Source organism: Apteryx rowi, unplaced genomic scaffold (genome assembly GCF_003343035.1).
Source record: "Apteryx rowi isolate R43461 unplaced genomic scaffold, aptRow1 scaffold_86, whole genome shotgun sequence".
In the NCBI taxonomy this organism is placed as follows: Eukaryota; Metazoa; Chordata; class Aves; order Apterygiformes; family Apterygidae; genus Apteryx; species Apteryx rowi.
In genome coordinates this window covers 2,420,960-2,441,484 of record NW_020451160.1, presented here as the reverse complement: position 1 = coordinate 2,441,484, position 20,525 = coordinate 2,420,960, and the positions used below count along the sequence as shown (strand labels likewise).

At 39.1% G+C, this 20,525-nt stretch overlaps 1 protein-coding gene across 1 annotated transcript in view; it reads left to right on the top strand.

The window, feature by feature from the left end:
* Positions 1 to 20,525, top strand: part of CA10 (carbonic anhydrase 10) — a 208,826-nt gene that overhangs the window by 174,210 nt on the left and 14,091 nt on the right. The window lies entirely within an intron of this gene.

Sequence of the window (20,525 nt, the reverse complement as noted above, 5' to 3'; positions counted from 1 at the left end):
CCCTAAGTGCAGTCAAAAACTTAACCGAGCTACGTCCAGGGGCCAGAGCAAGCAGGAATCGCCCTCGTAGCCTGGACACTAGGGATTTACTTTGGACGCTGTCTTCTTCAATACATTTTTACAATGCTTGGGACAAAATGGAACGGCTCCAGGCGGCGAATGCGACCCGACTCCCGCACGGTTTAGCCTTGGGGGTTAGGCCCCCTCGCRGGAGGCAGGAATTCCTCCTGGCTCATAGCTGTGTCCAAACCGGGCAAAGGAGGTGGCCAGGACAGGGTGGCAGGTCCACCACATCCTACGGGAACGCTCTGGCCTTGAGCACATGGGATCTGCGTGGTGGAGGGACAGATCCTCCTAGGACTGACTTAGCACCAGTATCTATCTCCGGGGAGGAGCAGCAGCCCAGAAGCTTCTTTCCTCCCCGATTAGAAGTGTTATTTTGTAATGCCCAGCAGCGGCTGTGAACCCTCACCATTAACTCTCTAACCTTCAGTTTATTTCTGTAGCTTCAGCTACTCCTTTGTTAGGTCTTTGTTCCTTACCTTGTTTAATAGTTCCTTATAAGGCATTTTATTATCTTAGTAAAAAAGCCAACTAAATCATGTCAATTCTAACTGCCTTTTTATTACTTTTTCAGGGAACCCTGTGAGTTGCAGAGTTACAGTTTTCATTTAGCATACTAGCTTGACCTTCCACCATCACTGCAGACCTTTCCTTAATTAAAAGCACACAGACATACACTGCATCCCAGAAAGTCAAAATACTTTAACTTTGAGGTATTTTATTTTAACAGTCCAGTTTATGGATATTTTCAATAAAGACTGAGAAGGAAATACCTTTAAATGTTGTTTTCTCTGGCCAAAATTGTGATAGCAGAGATAAGGTAATGGATTAGGATATTTTACAAACAATAAAGGGAAGCAAACATGAGTTTATAGCGTGCAGGCATTAGAGCGATAACACTGCATGAAAATTATAATTGCCTAGGTTAAACCACATTTCTTGCCAGTCCATTTTCTTTCCATTTATCTTTTAATATCTCACCTTTATCTGTCTGCATTCTTATCTTGCTATAAACTGCTGGACATTAATGCAAACATGTGCCAAGATTTGCTGGATTAAAACTCAGCACAAACGAATGGAATGAGAAAGTTACTAAAACTCAGCAGAAGTGAATGGAATGAGAAAGCTGCTTTTGAGTAGTTTTTTTTTTTTTTTCTAATCTAATTGCCATGAAAACATTTTCTAACCCATGATTTGCCACAGGCACATTAGAGAAGCATCRTATACCTGTTATTACTTTGGAAGTTCTATCAAAGGCAAACAGAATTCCAGATTTCAGCGAGAAAGGGCAAGTCCATCACTGTCCATCTCTTTCCACCATCTCGATTTTTATTTACTCTTTCTTATCAAAATATGAACATGCCACAGCCATCTAGTCCCAGGAAACTCTGCTAATAACAGAATCAGTCAGTGCCACAGTCCTAATCTGATTAACCTTTGGTATAGGGCTAGTCAGAAACAGCTGTAATATTCTCTCGAATGAATAATTCCTATAAAAATTTGGTATTTTTTATTTTTCAAGTCATATTCAATGTGAACATTATACACTGGGCATATTTTGTTATGCTAATTTTGCTCTTTTCACCTTTAGTAATTTCTTTCCCAGTTTCTTGGATCCTCTGACAATCTAAGCACAAAGTGATTACAATTGATTAGTTCTATACATTATTTCCAGCCCAGCCAGGTCCCTTGAAGTGTACAACCAAAGCAAAGTATGTGGATAGGGCCTTGAGAGGCCCATCATTTTTCATGCTTATTCAGGACTTAATCTTATGGCATCCCTGTGTATGGGAGCTCAGCCACCCAAATTTCATCGTCTGCTGCTTCTTCCCCTCTTTCCAGCTAAGTTTGAAATAAGGTGGTGAGGTTATTTCAAACCTGAACCTGAGCTTATTTTCAAACCTGGTGTGGAGGAGCATTTTTTCACCGCACTAGAATTCCTTAGATAAAGAGTAGATGGGCATGGCTTTCAAATTCTGGTTCTGCTAAGATTCTCTAGAACAAGCAAGAAACAAACCCTTATCCTTCTTTTCTTTCTGGAGAAAACAAAAAGGCTTATGGCAATATGTATAAACGATGATTGGCACACTTTTCTGAAATAAGGAAAACTGATTTAGAAAAGAATAAAAGGCTTAGTACCAAGTATATTCCAACTGCCAAGTCGTTTGAGAGAAGACAGGTTAGTGTTCAATCTTGCTCTTTGCACATTAAAAAAGCAGGGAAGAGTTAATGAAATATTATAAAAATATTTTACCAATAAAAGCATAATTAAAGTATTTGCAGAACAACCCATTGCAGCTGAAACTTAAAACTCTATACCACATTCTCCTTTAGCAGGACATGCCCATGGTTCAAACACAGAAACAAATAATCAAAGAGACAGTCGGAGCTGTAGCCCCAGTTCCTAGTTTTGTAAAACTATTTTGTGGCTTTTGGATTTGTGGACTGTGTCTAGAGTATTGTGGCGTTGATTTGTGGAGCCAGTTTTACATGAAATGCATATTACTGCAGCAAAATTGCTCCGGTTAAAACTAGATATTGGCACATTTGCAGTACATGTCTACCTTTAAAGCAGTGGCTGCATGACGTGTTTCCAGTGAGGTGAACCAACAAATGACTGCAAGGGTGATGAAGGCTTTGGGTGTCTAGGCCCTCGACTAATTCGCTAGAAAGGCCAGCAGGAAATCAGGGAGACTACTGATAGCCTCCGTTTGTGTTTCAKAAAAAGTCCTTTGAAACCAGGTTCCCTCCACGAGGTACTTTGGTTTTAAGACGTAAGCATTTTCCAGCAAAACCCTGTCTCAGCAAAAAAATCCCAACTAGTTCTGCTCGTGATTACTGCAAGGCCTTATTGTATCTGAAGCCCAAGGGTGTGTTCAGTTAAGAGGATTTTCACTATTTGATTTGTAGCTTAGAGCCTCTATATCTACTGTTCCTGAGTCACAAAAGGCACAACAGAGGAGCTGTGCTCCTACCAACTGGTAGAGCTATTCCCTGGGGCAGGTGATTAGAAAAAAATCACCCRTATTCTCCCAGATCCTAACGAATGTCTCTGTTTCATTCTCATAGGATTTACTTTTAGGAATCCAGGAAATGATGAAATGAAAAATGGTAGGGTAGAAAAAAATCAGTATCTGAAGTTCCAAAAGCCTTTTTCCTGTGGCCTATTTGAAAAAATATATATGATTATTTGACATACTCAGTGCTGGAGATGAATACTTCAGAGAAAATTTGAAACCTTTTGATGGAATTCTAAGCTTCCAGGCAGCTAGTTTGGGGTCTATTCCCACAAATCTTTATATACTTTAATAGACCTAGTGAAAAAAGTGAAACCCTGGACATACCAACAAATATAAGGAAAGCTTGGGCATGAATTCCCAATGCTGTTGTTACTGTCGGGAACACAATACAACGAATGCAGGATGCATGACCTGGGATTTAACATGTTAAAGTCAATGAGTTAGATACATCTAAACTTAAAACCTTTTAGCTCCATTGTGATCTTACATGTGAACTTCACATTCATTTTTTCTTCACTGGCTCTGAGAGACTGATTTCCTCAATCACAGCTTAAGGTATTAGTTAACAATAATAATAGTATCAGGGAAGTTCTAGGTACTTTAAAAATGACTGAGTTTTCAGACTGAAAACACAACGCATGATTTGCTGCCTCTTCTTCCCCAGGCTTCTCGTAGGGCGTCAGCCAGCACTGCTTTCGGTGTGCTTGCAGTACTTTGGGCACAACTAAGCATCATGAAYGCCGCTAGAAGAGTATTTTTTTAAAACCTATGACCCCAAACAATTTAAGTTTTCTAAAATCGAATGACAACACCAATTGAAGAGAAAAAGAAGGAAGGGGAAAAACACCATACCATTCCTCATTTTTAGACAAATTCCCACGATTAAAATGAAACAGACTTCTTTGTTAGCATTGAAGAACAGATCAGTTTTGTGATGCCATCCGTCTTTCAAATGATCTTGTAAGCTCATCAATATTTTGCTTGTGATCATCAAACAATCTTTGGGTAGCTTGATGTAGATCGATCTTTCTGGTTTATGGCTAGATGATATTTCTTATTTTGTGGTCTAAAAGTGGCAGCTTATAACTCAAAGTGAATGCCCATGATTAAATTTTAAAAACTACATTGTTTAAAATAAAAAATAAAAATTCAGGAATGTCAGTTGCCCAGAAACCAGCAGAATTACTGAGCTGTATCATCTTATATCAGCTGAAAATCTGTCCTTTAATGTTTGTGAAGAGGAAAATAAAAGTGCAATATAGAGCTGGAAGGGACCATCTGTCTCCTTTTAATTTGCTGTTTTGTTTAGAGTTGGGCCTGAACCAAAAACCTAATTCAGATATGTCCAGTGTTTGGAAGTGATCACATCTTGGTCTCCGTGGATATTCAGAACTGCTGATAACCGCTCACAACAGACACTAATGATAGCCCTTGTAATGCTTTTTGTCAAATGCTTTATGGTCATAAACACGTTCCCCATTAACTATCAATTACCTTGCAGTGTAATTATTTTGCCCATTTTACAAATGGGTGGACTGATACAGAGAGGTTGAGTCAACTGCAGTCATGACAACAGACCAGAACACAGATCGCTTAAGTCCGGGAAATTCTGCCCACCTGATTTCTCAAAATGCATTCAYAGGGCTACATGAATATCTATGACCCAGTACACACCGTGCTGTGCAGACCGCCAACGTCCAACTATATTAAGGGACAATTATATGAATTTCCCATCACATGTGGACAATATTCTGCTTTCCAGAAAACTTCTGTCATCTATAMCTGAATCTGTCTCATACCAAGTACTTTTAAAGTTCCAAACTTGTCATGTAAATATAGCAAAAGAGGCAGATAAAAATGCTACCAAATAGTGAAGTCTGCAGTATAATAAATATGCCAAGCTAAGTAAATCTCAAAATACTTTCTTTTGAATAGCAGTAGGGTTGTAAGAGTTGACAATATTAAAGTCAATGAAGCAGTGAGGATAATTTACAAAGATGCATCTCAAAAGTTCACAGAATACTGATATGGTAAATACCTTTAAAAATGTCTCTAAATATATAGTAACTTTTGTTCAAAAGTAGAGTCTCAGATTTACTGAGCCATTTAGTTATCCTGACTGTGTTCAAACTTTGATTGATTGACTGATTCTAATCAGTAGATCTGTAACCAAAGAACCTTTCTGTCAAATCACTGTTAATGAAGGAAATAAAGCCATCTATCCTTAATATGAGCACATCTCATTTGTATACATTATTTATACCGTTCTTCTCKGTGGAAAGTGGAGCCATAGCAGTTTCTGTAAACAAACTGCACTATGATAACAACACCAAAATGACAATAATCTTCCCTTGCAATTTTCATTCATATGAGAAATCTGATTTACAGCAATAGCACTGTGTACATAAATAAAAAAAAAACAAGTATGGCTGTGTGAACACCTCCAAGTGCAGACAGTGAAACTATTGCCACTGATTTGAGAGAGACCATCGCAGCCACCATAACCCGAAGTTCTGAGTAGGTGCCCTGCTGCGATGCATCAGATTTCAAGTTTTTGGGCCAAGTTTTCCAGAGTGGTCAATCCAGTGAGAGCTACAAGCTATATCCTAAGGAGATAAAAATAGCAGCAAGTGAGTGCTGAGCTGGTTTAGATAAGTGATCCAATATTAAGAGTTGGCTAGGGGAAAATATTTTGATGTATTGTTCAAGAAGCTTTCCTAGGAACTTTGATTCATGGAAAATTTTCCTCCTTCTATTCTGAAGCAATTTGAGAAACCTCTTGCTGTAAACAGAATATACTGTGGAATTGCTAAAGGCTCTTCAGCTTTCAGTGTTGTCGGTAGTTTGACCCTTTTCCCCATTTGTTGCCACCAGTGGGCGAACCACGAGGAAACTAATGTCTGAGGAGGTGACAGAACTGCAGCTGCTGCCTGCCTTCTGCGCCCTGTTCGGCTCAGCGACTGCAAATGAGTTTGCCACGGCTGCATCATCCTTGTTCTGATCTTTGCTTTGAAGTTCTGCCTGTAGTGAGATTAGAGCTTGGTTTTGCAGCATAGATGGAACTATATGGTCAAAGGTACTTTTAAACAGAGTTCCTGGAAAGTACAGACAGATATTGCAGAAGTCATTGACAACAGAGCAATGCAATAACATCACTCACATAAAATTCAGTCTCATCTACTCTGCAAGAGTGACCTGTGACTGAACCTCAGCGAGAGGGACCACAGTATTTTATATGGGTCTTTTTAAGTAGTAGGCATTACAGTGCAAGATAGCGTCAAAGTAGATCTATTTTTATCCATTATGAAATTGTTTATTCACCAGACTTCACTCGGCTGAGGATAGCATAAGTATGATGAGTGAATAAAATTGCACAGAGCTGTGACCAAGCTACTGCTGACCTCCTAGGCCTCAAAACAACTTGTCACTGTTCCACCCACGAACCCCCCTGAACGCTGTCAGGGGCTATGTCTGCTGGCTGCTGCCAGGCTCCGACTCCAAGATACTCCTCTGCTACTGGGTATTGAATACGTCACTTGTAAAGTGCAGCAGGAGCATGAAAGATGCCAAAAAACTAGGTTTTGTTCCACCGTTCCTTGCTAAAACCCTAGAGGTTTTAGCAAAGATGATAAGGACATCAAATCATTAATCAATGTTACTAATCAAAATGTTTTTTTCAGAGTATGACTAGCTTATGTCCATTCTCCCAGCTATGCTCTCTGCTAAAGGCAGCTCCTGTGTCACTCTTTGCCTTTTTTTAAATACAAAGAGCATATGTACTTTGTGGCGCTTCAGATAACACACAGTAAACGTTGTTGAAAGATTATACAATGTCAGCTGCATGCTCCACAGTTAGGAAACGGGAGCATGAAACATGCTTGCCCATCCAGCCTCTTTCACCTCTCTCTCACTTTCTCATCTGATCTCTCTTTTTCCTTTATTCTGCCACAAAGAGGGATCAAACAGAGGGAATCAAATAAGAAAATTCAGTAGTTATTTTTGCAACTACAGCATCAATTCTGCTGAATTGCAACATCAATCTGTACATTTAGGTTGTACATTAATGTTGCCCTGCTAATATAATAAAAATCTAGAAAATAGTATTTTTAAAACACAGTTAAGTTAATGTTACACTTGGGATCTTTTGCATTTCTGACCTTTAGTGACTCCAGTTATGCAGTATCAAAGCTAGAAAATAGAATGCAAAGACAGTTTGGCAGTACAAAGAGGAGGTGCAATACCGTAACCCTGCCTAAGCGTCTGAATTTATTTTTCTGTGCTGTCAGAAATGCTCACGAGAGCAGCCGGTGCCATCCTCAGACTGATGCAGAAAACAGGGAAGAGCGCTGGCCTTCCCCACTGCGCTGGCCCTCTTGAAAAGGCAGCACTTTGTAGATATATTCACCAGCCTCTGAACACCACTGCAAAAGGAAACTAGGGGCTTTTTAAGGACCATTCGGCTTCTCTAGGAAGGGCATAGTGAGGAATGACACAGCTGGATGGCTGTGTTAACATCAGGAAAATGACAGCTTTTAAGTGATAGAAAAGGCCAGGGGAGAGGTTTGGTGTACATAAAAGCAGGGGAATATATGGGTCTGAATATGGGCAAGGAACAGATCATGGATTTAGGCGGCACAGGCTGCATTACAGGAAAGTCTGCTAAAGAGCATGGCTCAAAAGGAATCCAGTCCTTGATGGGCACATTCACCCACTGGCATGTTTTTGATTTCATCTTTTCATCTGCTGGCAATAACCAAAGTTGGCTGGGGCTATTAGTGCAAAACTTAAGGCTATTAAATGAATGGGGACGCTCTCAGTTTTGCACAGAAATACAGAGACTTGATAAAACAGCTGGTTTTAGTTGAAATTACAGGGAGAAAAGTAGACAAATTGAAATTTTGACTGGAGCACAAGAGCCAACAGCAGCTTCATACAATGGGTATGAGATACGTAATGCACTGAAGTAGTAACAAATGCCTTTTTACATCTCAGCTTGAGAGTTTTACAGATTCTGTCTGGGAATGTCCTAAAAATCTCAACCCTGATGTTCAAGCTCACAATTATTTTGAGCAAACCTATTTCCCTGGTGAGTTGCCTCTTTTCTTCTGAGGCGAAATTCTTCTACTTGACTCTCACTTCTGCACAAAATGACTTATTAGAGAGATTGCTTTTTTTTTTCTTTCTGAAAGGTGTCAGTTTCTGAACTAGATCAAACAGCCTCCTGTTCTTCAGTACTGACTAATTTTAATTATTAAAACCTTTCCACCAGGAAAAACTCCTCATGCTGTTTGCTGAGAAACCAGCAATTTTTAACAGAATTCAGGACCTTCTTTTCTTGAGGAGATCAGGGTACACTGGAGACAGAATTCTGACTTTAAGCTGGGCTCACAATTCAATGGCAGTTCTTCTTTTTATGTGTCTCTCCCTTTAAATTTGCAATAAGGGGCTTTGTGAAGGCTAAAGTAATAGTAACACATAATTTTTATACAGTAAAACTTAATCATATATATTTAAATGAAATAGAAAGCCAAATACATACTTTGCATGAATACTACACTAAAATCAGAAATCAATCTTTTGTTAGGTATCATTTTAGTGATATGCAGTTCCCATTGCCATAATTTTATATGGGATCCTTTCCTCACAACAGCATGGCAAATTGATATTGTTAAAGTGTCAATGCAGAAATAATAGCTACGCTCATATTATAGTTTATCCCATTCAAGTTCTCAGGTTTTTGCATCATTGACAAATAATTAGATGCTTTAGCAAGATAATGGGATAATTAAACTGTTGTTCCCTAACTCAAAATCTAAAGACAGCAGTATCTGCATTTAAAGAATAATGCAACTGTACCTACAGTCATTATAAACCAGCATATCTTAACACAATCAAATACATGCTTAATGGTGTGAGCTTGACAAAGTAATACAAAGAGTTAATGCTATCTTCAACTAGGTGGCTACAGCGGTTGAGGAGTTCTTAGCATTACAGTTCTTAGAGCTGGACTTTTATCAGTTGCAATTTTCAGCTCCATTTCATCTGTGCACTAAGAGAAAGGTTCTCTTCTGCTGTACAAGAGCCGTGCTACACGCTAATGTGCATAACAAAGAAATTAAAGAAATTAAATAAAGGAAGAGGTGACAGGCAGTGTTATGACTAACTCAAGAAACTAACTAAAGCTGATCAAGTAATTAAAAAATTATTTGTGAATAATAATGTCATGGGGGAAAAACATGACAAAATTCACAAGAGATATTGCTCACATTAAATGATCTTTTCTTGCACATCTGAAAAAGAACAGTATCATCCCAGTCACAGTACCCCAGCATCTGCAAATATTTGTGCAAATATGGTTTTATGGAATTGGCATGAATTCAAAGCTAACCACAGCACTTAGCCTCAGCCCAGCACTACAGTCGGTTAGTGAACACTCTGCTTCCTAATTATGCAGGGAAAGCAGGACCCATGATCACTCTTTAAAAGGATCATCCTCCCTGCTGTGCTTTGGCAGGTGGAGGTGGCTGCTGTTGGGGTTGGGAGAGCGACAGGCACCAGCTCTTTGCCTCTCCTCCTTCCTAACGCTGGGTAATGCCTCTAGTGGAAATGGTGCTCTGAGCAGGCAAGCTGAAAGCCTGTCTCTGCATTGCTGCGGTTCACAGTCCCTCCCATTCAGACATGATGTCCCTATGGAAGTGATACCATAGGTAACCATTCGTGTGATTCAAAGTTAGTATTTCAGGGCCCTGTAGCTCTTTCCTCTGTCTTCTGCTGATACAGGCTTTCAGTGAGGAGAAAACAGTTTATTGCGTGGACAGATTTCACCTTTTCTAATTGCAGAAAGTCCAGCAGACTAGAGGCTTCTTCAGGAGTTCTGCATTTTGTAGCGCAGCACATTCCCTGTTGTTCTTTCATTAAGGGAAATACCTATCCAGCCTTTCAGGCATTTCCATGCCAGAATTTTCAGGATTTCAGCTATATGAATTATCCTGCAAATTAATCCAGACTGTGTTTTCTAAGGGGAAACAAGCTTTGACTTCTGTTGCCTGTCTCTAATGTGGGAAGCCTGCTGATACAAATTGCAAATGTGACTTTACTGCTTCACTACTTTATTTTACCACCCTCATAACCATGAGGCACATATTGAGTGCTAAAGCTACTCAGTACTCATCTGTGTGTTAAAGCAAAGCAAGTTCTGTGCTGCAGGTCTGCAGAGCTCTTTCTGCACTCAGCCTTTGCAGTCAAGAGTTGAATTACTGGTTAAAAGATTCCAGATAAATAACGCAACCGAGAGATTATATCATGAGAACTGAAGCATGGGATCCCCACGCCAGTCTGTGCTCAGGAACCTCCGTTCCACAAACCTCAAAACCCATTAGAAGATCTCCTTTTAAGGTTAGAGGGTGCAGCTATGGTTTGTTATCCATATGTTCATTCAGCCCTTGGACTTATTCCCAACTGAACTGCTCTTTACTCTTTTTTGATGTGACTGTCTGCATAACTGGCTTCTATTCTTTGCCCTTCTGCCTGGTTAGTCTTCACATCTCGTCAGCATCCTTAAGCAGCCCAAAAATGGAAATGTGGCAGGTAGCATATTGCTGCTGGAGATGCAATCGGTTTTCATTATCTTTCACTGACCTTCACTTCCTAAATATAAAAACTTGTGAATAAAAGTAATTTTAGGGCATATTCACAAAGGCTAACTCTCAGCTTTAGTACCTAGTGTTTTTATGCTATTTTCAGATGGTTTCTTGGTTCCATGCATTTATGTTATATACTCAAGACAATCTGTGAAGCAGAAGTCATTGGTGTTTAACTGGTCTGAGAAACAATTATCAATGAGTTAGCAAAAAGATTACTCTTGTGCTGAAGTACAGAATTAGCAGTTTCTGAGACAAATGGGAGAGGAGGGGTTCTCCTGCTGTCTGTACAGAGCTGAGACAGATTTATTTGCTGTGGGTGTAGAGAGGAAAAGTTCTGAGTGATGATATAAAACAGCAATTTGCAGAAAATACCTTTAACACAAAAACACTGCTAGATCCTTGAACTTCAACCAACTGCAGTATAATTAAAGCTACTGGAAAAGCTTCTGTGCTGATCTTCATCCTCTGTTTGTTTGTAAATGGGACCAATCCGCAGTTGTGTGACTGTACTGAACCGCTCTTACCATGTGGTAATTCTCAGTGCCCTTTACAAGGTACCCAGAAGAATGTGTTCTTACGATAAACAAATGCTGCTGTGTGTAATTTCATGCCCTTTTAATTTATGCTCTACTGCATTTGTTGAGTAGTGTGTGCCAATATCTTTCTTTCTTTCACCAAATCTGCAGATAGAGCTAAAAGGCTTACTTTAAGGAAGATAACTGGCTTAGAATATAACTTCTAAGTGCCAATTATCTTTCCTAGTGAATATAATGCCACTCAATTCATTTAGCAACAAGATACTATATTAGAGTTGTCTGCCTTAAGCTATATTATCTCATATTCTTAGATAATTCATGTTTTCTTGTTTTGGATTGTGCTCATTTTTTCTCAACTTCAAACTTACCTTTTATACTACAAACGTAAAACTGTCTCGCATGCAATTTACACAAACAACAAAAGGCAGTTGTACTTTCTGTAGATTTAAAAGAAGCTTCCAAGATATTTCTTAAAGAATATCTTATTTTCTGCCTGCAGGACAGTTCTGTGCCATCTCTCCTCTCAATCTTTGACTCTGCACCTTTAAACAGGAAACCCTGGTGTGAAATTTCTTCAAATGATTTCCAAAAATCTGACTCTGTAATATCTCATCTACCACAATATTAATATCTTAAAGGAATTTCAATAATTTAATAAAGCATTCATTCCAGAAATGCCTTTGGCTATTTTGAATCAAGCTGAGCTTCCTCAAACTTTTCTGTATTTGAGCCCTCAACTTACATTCAAAGATTTAATGCTAAGATCACTGACAATTATATCTTCTTCTCTTTTATCAGGCTTTAAATGTTTCCCTTTTATCACTGTTTAAGGTGATGAAAATCCAAATGTCCCACAGTTTCCTGCCAAAGCTATTTATGCTCTGAGTATCTTCTAAAAATCTCTTATGGGTGATGTGTTACAAATTGTCATGGATCAATAAGACAAATTGAACTTCATGATATTACATTCATTATCCACATGCTTTCTCTGACCCCATTAGTGTAACATCTGAGCATCTCACAACGTTGCTACTGGAGAAATGCAGCTATTCCCATTTTAGAGATGGCAAGCTGGGCAGAAACAGTAGGAGGAATTTGCCTAATGCCGAGAAGGAATTGAACCTAGATTTCAGAAGTTATAGATTAGCAACCCAGTCTCTAACGAGTAAGTAGATTCCTGAAGTATGTGTCAAGAAGTTATTCAGAAAGATCTCATGAGGCCCTGTGTGTGCTTTTGCTGTCTGTGCCAGGCAGAGATCAGGCAGATTCAGGTAGGTAGCCAGGATGTGCTGCCCAAACAGGCTGCATGAGGAGTTGCAGGAACCCCAGATGGACAACACCGATGATGTGTTAAGGATGCATCTTCAGTGTCATTCTACGCTTTCCTCATACATACACTTCATTGTCATTTTAAATATATACAATCTTATGCTTTATTTTTGTCACTGGAAAATGTTATTCTTAGTTTAATAATATAGCTCTAACTTCAAGAGCAGCAAACAAAACTGGTGAATGTATTGCCTTGTTTCTGCTTCTGTTTTCTTTGGTTGTTAGTCAACACTGGGTATACTAAGCTTGACCATCTTTTCCCCACTGCATTGTAGGTTGAGGACAAAAAGGTTAAGACCTAGATCAACAACTAGGCTTTCACTAGCTCAAGTTCTATTAACAGGTTTTTTTGCTCAGTTTTTTATCCATAGATTTGTAATATTTCTATGTTTGTTCTTGCCCATCATGCTCGCCCTTTGAACAGGAATGTAGCTACAGATGGTATTTTGGCAAGGTAGACTGGCAGCTGTAGTGGCATCACATATTGTTAGAGGGGTTTGAAGAGCTGATGCATCTCTTTCACACAGTTTGGTGACCTTGCACAAGCGTCCTTCTGACACAATGTTTCAGGATAACACAACAAACAACCAAAATACAGTGGATCATCACTTCACCAAATTTTGACTTGCAGGAACCATTGTCTGCTGCTTTCTGGACTGCTTGCTAAAGAAGCACAGAATTCTCCCAGAAATTCAGAACATCATTATGTAACTGAATCTCCCAAACTGAGCGTTTATACTGAATTCATCATCCTGGTGTCTGAGCATCTGTTGTACTTAAAATGAGAAAACAATTTATGTGTAGTGTTTAGTCAGAAAATCCTGCACAAATCCAAGAACGATGATAAGCTCATCTAAGAGCCTTTTTTCCCACATTACCCCTATTCTCTCCTAAGATGCAACTTTTGTAGATGATGGATTGTGTGAATGCCAAATTACAGCTTGCACTGAAATTTTGCATTAGCTGAGACATAATCAACATTAAACATTTGAGGCTGAGGAAAACTTCATTTTGATCCTCACATAAAGTGAATTACAGAACAGTGTCATTTATTTATGTTTACCCAGCCTCTCGCTCATCTGCTAACAGCAAATGACAAGAGTAGCTGACTGGCAGGCCAGCCCAAAATACCCGTGTTTAGAATAAGGTCAGTTGAAGGGTTCAGTAATGACTGCCCTATCGAAAATTCTCCTGAAGTCACTCAGCAACCGGCACCACAGACACAGCTATACACCTCTGCGGCTCGACTTGGATTTTTCCTTCATCACGTTTCCTGCTATCTGGAAGAGAGTGCAAATGGCTGTGACACTTGCAGTGGTTCTGGCAGCATTTGGATGGCAGTAATCCATCGCCTTTTACATTTATTTCTTCAGTCTATTGTTTACTTAATTTTTTGGTGTTGGCTCACAGGTGAAAAGTCTGTATCAAAGGTATCCCAGCAGCAAACTCTGAGGCATTCACAGCTAATCTGACCTCTCAAGCTGGTGAAATTTTACTTTCTACTGTAGTCCACTGGATGCTTAATGAAACATCAAGTTTTAAATACTGTCTGAAATAGCTCTTTTTCCTGCTTGCAAATGAGTTAAAGTAAGACTTACAAAAGAAATAAGAACATATTAAAATCTTACATGCAAATACTTTTAAAGCTCCTACACTTCATTCACGGTCATTTTTTTTATTCTCTAGATACAGTGTTTGAGTATAAGCAAGCTACTGAACAGAGAGATAGAAGGACTAAGTATATTTTACTCTTTTAGTAACCTTATCAATTTAAGATGCCAAGTCAGCAACCAAAATGGCTGTCCTATTTACTATCTGATTGTCATTGATCTCTTCTTGAAACACTATAAAACACCCAGCTCCTGTGTTTTAGAACAGATGCCCCAGAAAGCTTAAGTCTGAGACTCACCTTTCATTTATATGTCTGTAACCAGAGATAATTACTTTAAACCTAAAGCAGCAGATGTTACTTTTTTTAATGTCATAATATGCGCTGAAAATAACACACGGTGATAACTGCTTGGAGGGGAATCCTGGATAAAGTGCACTAGCTACCATTTGTTGACTAGAAGTATCAGAAGTTAGTTCCTGTTACCAACTGGTCATAATGAAGTGGTAGACACCATCTGCAGCTGAAGTTCTAATTCCTAGTGCATAATTATTTCTAGTAAAATAGATTTCACAGCCAGGTACARTTAACTCTTGACTGCATTTCTGCTTTACTGCATAATGCATTAGTGCATTTCTCTGCAAATGCTTTTATACAGCTGCCTTCTCAACAGCAGGAGAAAAGAGTTCCTTTCTTTTGTTCTTAACCTTATTCTTTTAAACAAAAAAGAATTACAATATTTTTTATTTTTCTATGATAAAATTGCTGGCATATTGCTATAAATGTAGATGATGAGCCTTTCTATTAAACCAGTATTTTACAGGCATTTCTTTTAAATCAAGAAGTAACTGTCAAAAGCAGTAAAAAAAATCCCCAAACATTTGCCAGCAACAGCCTGAAGAACTTGGTTTTTAATACAGTAAGAATGTTAAAGAGATTCAGAGATATAAAATTATTTAAAACAAATGTTTCTGGCATTTCTCCTTTGTTGTATAAAACTAAATTAATGTTTTTAACTGACTTTAATCTTAAAACCACAGTAGTCTGATAAAATGCTCTGTAAATTGCTGGAAGTCTAGGTGGTCATGTAGAATTTATTTTACCAATTTACCAACAGTGTAGGAGTACCTCACTGCTGTAGGCTTACACATATAACATAACAGACTGGTAGATGTATGGGTTAATTAATAAGTTTGTGGGTAATACCATCTTGGCTGATATTAACATTTCTTGATAGAGTATCTTGTGCATGAGAAAAAGATGTTTTAGTTCTGCAAAGACAATTACCATAAATTGTAATTTCTATCTTCCTAATGTGCATTAACAGCATTCTTCTGAACCCAGTAACAGCTCAGTTCTCCAGCTGCTGGTTTGGGTAGACTCCCTAAAAGTAAACAAGGGATTGAGGATTGGACCAAAGAGCTTAAGTTCTTGCCCCACTTGAATTGTAATGCGTTGTGCCTTGAGCAGGCCAGAAGTATCCACCAGAATGGGATAATTAAAGACATTTAAATACAGTGTATTCTACTTGTGTACRGGTGAGTGTGTGTGTAAACACAGAAGGTTTGATTATTATAAGAATTCAGGAACAGACAACATTAATATCCAGCTCGAAATCCTAAACAGTTATGAAAAAACGATAATATCCTCCTTTTCTTTCTTAAATACTTACTATTATTGAGCAACATACTATAAAATTCTTTGCCACTTGCCAAAGATGGGAAATTCTCCATTGTGTCACTGCACATTTGTGGAGGGCCGATGGGTCTTGGTCTAATGAGACAAGATAAAGCAGGACCACTGGTTCTGCAAAGCCTGGTTTATGTTCTTACGGATGGTGCTATACCTTTCCATGAAGCAGGAAGTTCATTTAATTAAATTAAGAGAAATCTAAAAAAATTTTTTCATCCACACAGAATAGATATCCCAGCATCAGGAGACATTGTAAAAATATCTTTTCTTCCACAAAGTGAGGACGCCAAATCTCATACCTGTCCAGACTCACAAAATTAATGCCACAAATAACTCTTAGGTAATATGACATTACTGCTCTTCACGAATGCTTTTTAAAGAACTGTAACAGCATTTGTCTTTTAATATAGGACTATCAAATGTTGTTATTAATGGGTTTTAACTCATTAGAATTATTTTGCTTGTTGGACATCCCAACAGTTTATCAGGTAGCAGAGCCTCATAAAAATATTATAGATACAGACTAGCTGTTCTCTGCTGCCATTCGCTTCCTGCTTCCATCATTTACAAATCAAAATAGTTATGTACTCAATTATAACGCTTCCAGGTGAGAGAAGAAGGGTATTTCCACCAGTCCCAACAGCAGTAAGGGAGAAGTTCTGGGTAAAGTACTGCGGTATTTTGCGTTCCATCAGTTCCATAGTTCTCCATATCTCACTGCAGCATCTTGCAGTGATCTAGCATTTCTAAAAGAGTTATGCACGCACACCAGACTAGAGCTCTGCGATGCACAGAGGTTTTTGTCTAACTTAAAAAATTGCAAAAAGATTGCTGAGAAGAGTCTCTGGCATCTTTGACACATAAACCCAGCAAACTACCACCTTTTGCTTAGCCAAACAGCCTTGGCCACATGCCACACACAAAACCTCCTGCCACTAGCTCTGCCCAAAGGGACGCATTTCACCTGGGTGAAGGACCAAGGAAGACCAAGAACAGAAACCACTGCATAGGAGAACCAGCACGTGCCGTACAAACAGTACGGGTATGACGAGCACAGGCTGAGAGCAGGTTATTATCATTATGAACCCAAATACACACGTGTTGGAGAGACGAATCAGATGTGCTCCCACAGCAGCCAGTGTGAGCAATGGCACCAGCCCATATGATTTTGCCTCCTAGGCTGGGCAGCGCACGGCCCCTGGACTAGCCTTAATGCACTGCAGGCAGCTTGCGCTCGCGCTCCTAATGCTGCCAACCAGGCGCCTGGGAAGTGCTGCGTCTGCTCCCAGTCCAACGCAYGTTCTTGAGTGATGAACAAGGGCCCGTTCTAGATTTTCATCGGCTAAAATGAGAGTAATTAATCTTAATTCTCTTATTTTTGCTGAAAAATAGAACTTCTGTTGCTTGAGGAAAACAGACCTATCAGTTGCTTTGTGGTGAATTAATCTGAAAGGGGGAATCTTCCAAAGAAAATCAATAGCTTATAACGAGATTCTATATTGTGTTTGAGCCCTGAAACTCAAACCAGGACCAAAAGAGATTTTTAGCGTTGCAAGTTGGCTCTCTTCTTTGTTTTTAATATAATGCAATCATTTGAAAAAGTGAAATTTTCACATATAAGCAAGTTTAGTTACCTTCATGGAAGACTCCAGTAATATTTAAAATGGATTATAAGATTACAGGTATTTCAGAAGGCTTTAAAGAAATTACTCTCAAAAGAAGGCATTTAATAGAGAATTATATTTTTAAACCTGCATGTAGTATATTGAACCTGAGACATCTTTATTCATTTATACCTTTCTAAATTAGTCTGTTCCATAAGAGAAACTTGGAAAATGATGTCTCCTTATGTGGTCAATCTTGCTTTAAAAATAATAATAAATGTAACCATGATGCCATGGAAACAGCTCCAAAGTGACGGGCGGAGAGGGGGGAGTATAATTTTAACACAGAGAAAGGTGACAGTTTTTAGAAGAAAAAGAACTTCAGTTGGCCCTGGGTCCTTTCAGAAGCAGTAACGCACAGCGCGGCGAGAGGATCTTCTCAAACTACAGTGAAAGCAGATTTCTCAGTCACACTCTCCAGGACGGTTCCTACCCAAACAGAGGCGCGATGGCAGGGAGCAGGGGGGAAGGCAGCAAACCTGCAGGAGTGGGGCACTGGGAAGGAAAACCGCTGGAAAGCCCTGCTAAAGAGTGCCAAGGGTCTCAGGCAGGGAGTTTCACTATCACGACAGTACAATATGGGTTGGAGAGATCATTTATCCAGCAGCAAAGGAAATAACTATTCTAATTTGTGATCAGTTCAAAGTTGCGAAGTCCTTCCCATGCACAGCTGTCGAGCGCCCACAGGCTGGGTGGGAATTTTGTATAGCCTGGACGGTGTCTGTGTCCCGCAGCGAGAGAGGTCTCTGCCAGAGGCAGGACGCTGCTCGGTGCAGAGCCCCACCACCCCTTGCTGTTGCCATGTACTTGCTCCACCAGACCAACACTGCATAGGACACTGGGCCCGTGCAGTGGCGCTGGGGCAAATATCCGATTTGTGGTCATATATACTTTAGGAGTCTTATTTCCGGAAGTCCCGTCAGTAAAAATGAGACTTTGACATTGACTTGGGATTTCCATGGGTTGTCCTCAACTTGCACTTACAAAATGAGGGAGAATTTGGCCCTTGCTTTTAGCTTGTTCATTTTGACTAGTCCTGCACTTGCATTTTGGCTTGTTAGATCAGCTCAATTAATCTAGTTCATTGTTATTCTGCAACTTTGTACAGAAGGAATTCTAGTCTAAAGCAGATTTCATTACTTATTTTCTTGTTAATTCACAAATTGATTCAGCTGCCAGACTGAATAGCTGTACATAAAAAGAAGAATATATGTTACTGAGCTTAAAAATTTCAGAGTGCAAAGTCCCAAGAAACAGGATGTTATCGAAGTTCAGCAGCATCACAAACTGCTGCCTAATGAGCCTACAGCCCCCGTGTGCTGGACAGCAAATGCTCCCATTAATTCTTTACAAGACCTTTAGAAAACATACTGCATTCATCCTGCTTCCTAGCTGTCAGAGCTTAGTAGATGACTTCACCGTCTACTTTGACATTTTTATTTTTTCGTTCCAGTTTGGTCTGTTTGCTTGCCTTAAAAAATGCCTACTGTGTGAACTGTAAAAAGGTCAACCAATAGTTCCCAATCCAGAGAGGAGAAAAGTAACCGAAATGAACACATTATAGCAGTAATTTTGACCCCTGCATTATTTTTTTTCTGTGAACTGTTAGCTGTAAATAGTAAAGCCGTATCCCCAAGATCTTCTAACCTCACCGATGCAAACGTTCGCTCTCCTTTCCGAGTTTCCACTGCCCCTTTTCACATCAATGTCCAAGCACTGAAACAACATCACTGAGGGATTTGGGGAGCATAGGGGAGGGCAAGGGTTGGGGGATTTGGGGATTTTATATTTGGAAAGCCTGTAAGATCCAATTCTGATTAATATACCATCCAGTATCAAGTTGTGATAGACTGAGGTAACGGTGTAGGTTACACATAATTTGGGGTGTTGTTACAACGCTGATCGCTCCTAGCATATTGATACATGCTGAAGATCATACATGTTTGGGGGGCAAAAGAAGACTTCATCTTTGTCTGAATGTGCACTGCAGATCATACAGGGAGGTAATTCTGGCATAGAAAATCTTGCAGCAAACATTGCATTCATCCAAAAGACAGCCACAAATGCCGTAAAATACACCCTATTTCAGTGAATTCTTTTTTTCCTGGTTATGAACATGAAAAGCCTAGTATGATGAAATTTCTTTGCTCGCAATATTAGTCTTTGGCCATTTCTATGGTTAAAGTGACCATTCGAACAGGAAAATAAATTTCACTTATTATTGTTAGCAAAATAAAATACAGCCATGGAGGCTTTGGGGATTTTGAACAGGAGTTAGAAAAAACCCCACACATTTCAAATTTGGTTTGGGTTCAGATTTAAAAAGGAATTCAGCCAGTATTAAGTGACATTAAAAATATAGATCAAATTAACACTTGTCTCATTAACACTGTATGAGTCCATTGATTTCAGTAGACTCACTTTATATTTATGGTGGTATGTGGAAGACACAGTGACCTGCTTTTTTGACTGAAGCCCAAGAATACATCAAAATTCCCATGTTAAACCATACTGCAGTTTTTCTGTTAATATGATAACCAGGAATCCAGATATTAAGATGTAAATACTCAGTATGATCCTTTTCCACCTGCTGGTATAAGCTTAGCTAAATAAATTTACCTACAAAGCTCAAAATTTGAATTAGCAGGCCTAGTGTCCTCGAACTATAAAAAGCACCTGTGAAAAAAGTTTATCTGATTATGAGGAGATTCATTCGTCTAGTCCTTCATGAGTTATTCTTGACAAGTCCCATTTTCTCTGGTTTTGCAGTAGTGACAGAGATTTAGTCCTAAATGTAATTTAACCTTTATTACTATATTACTACATGACGCTCAGTACTTGTCATAATACATCACACTGATTAGTGCACAATAAATCCCAGTAAATTCAATCAGGAAAATACAATTACTTGTATGCCATTAAAATGTTTTTTGCTGTTTTTTTCTTTTGTTTCTTTCCTTCTTCAATTG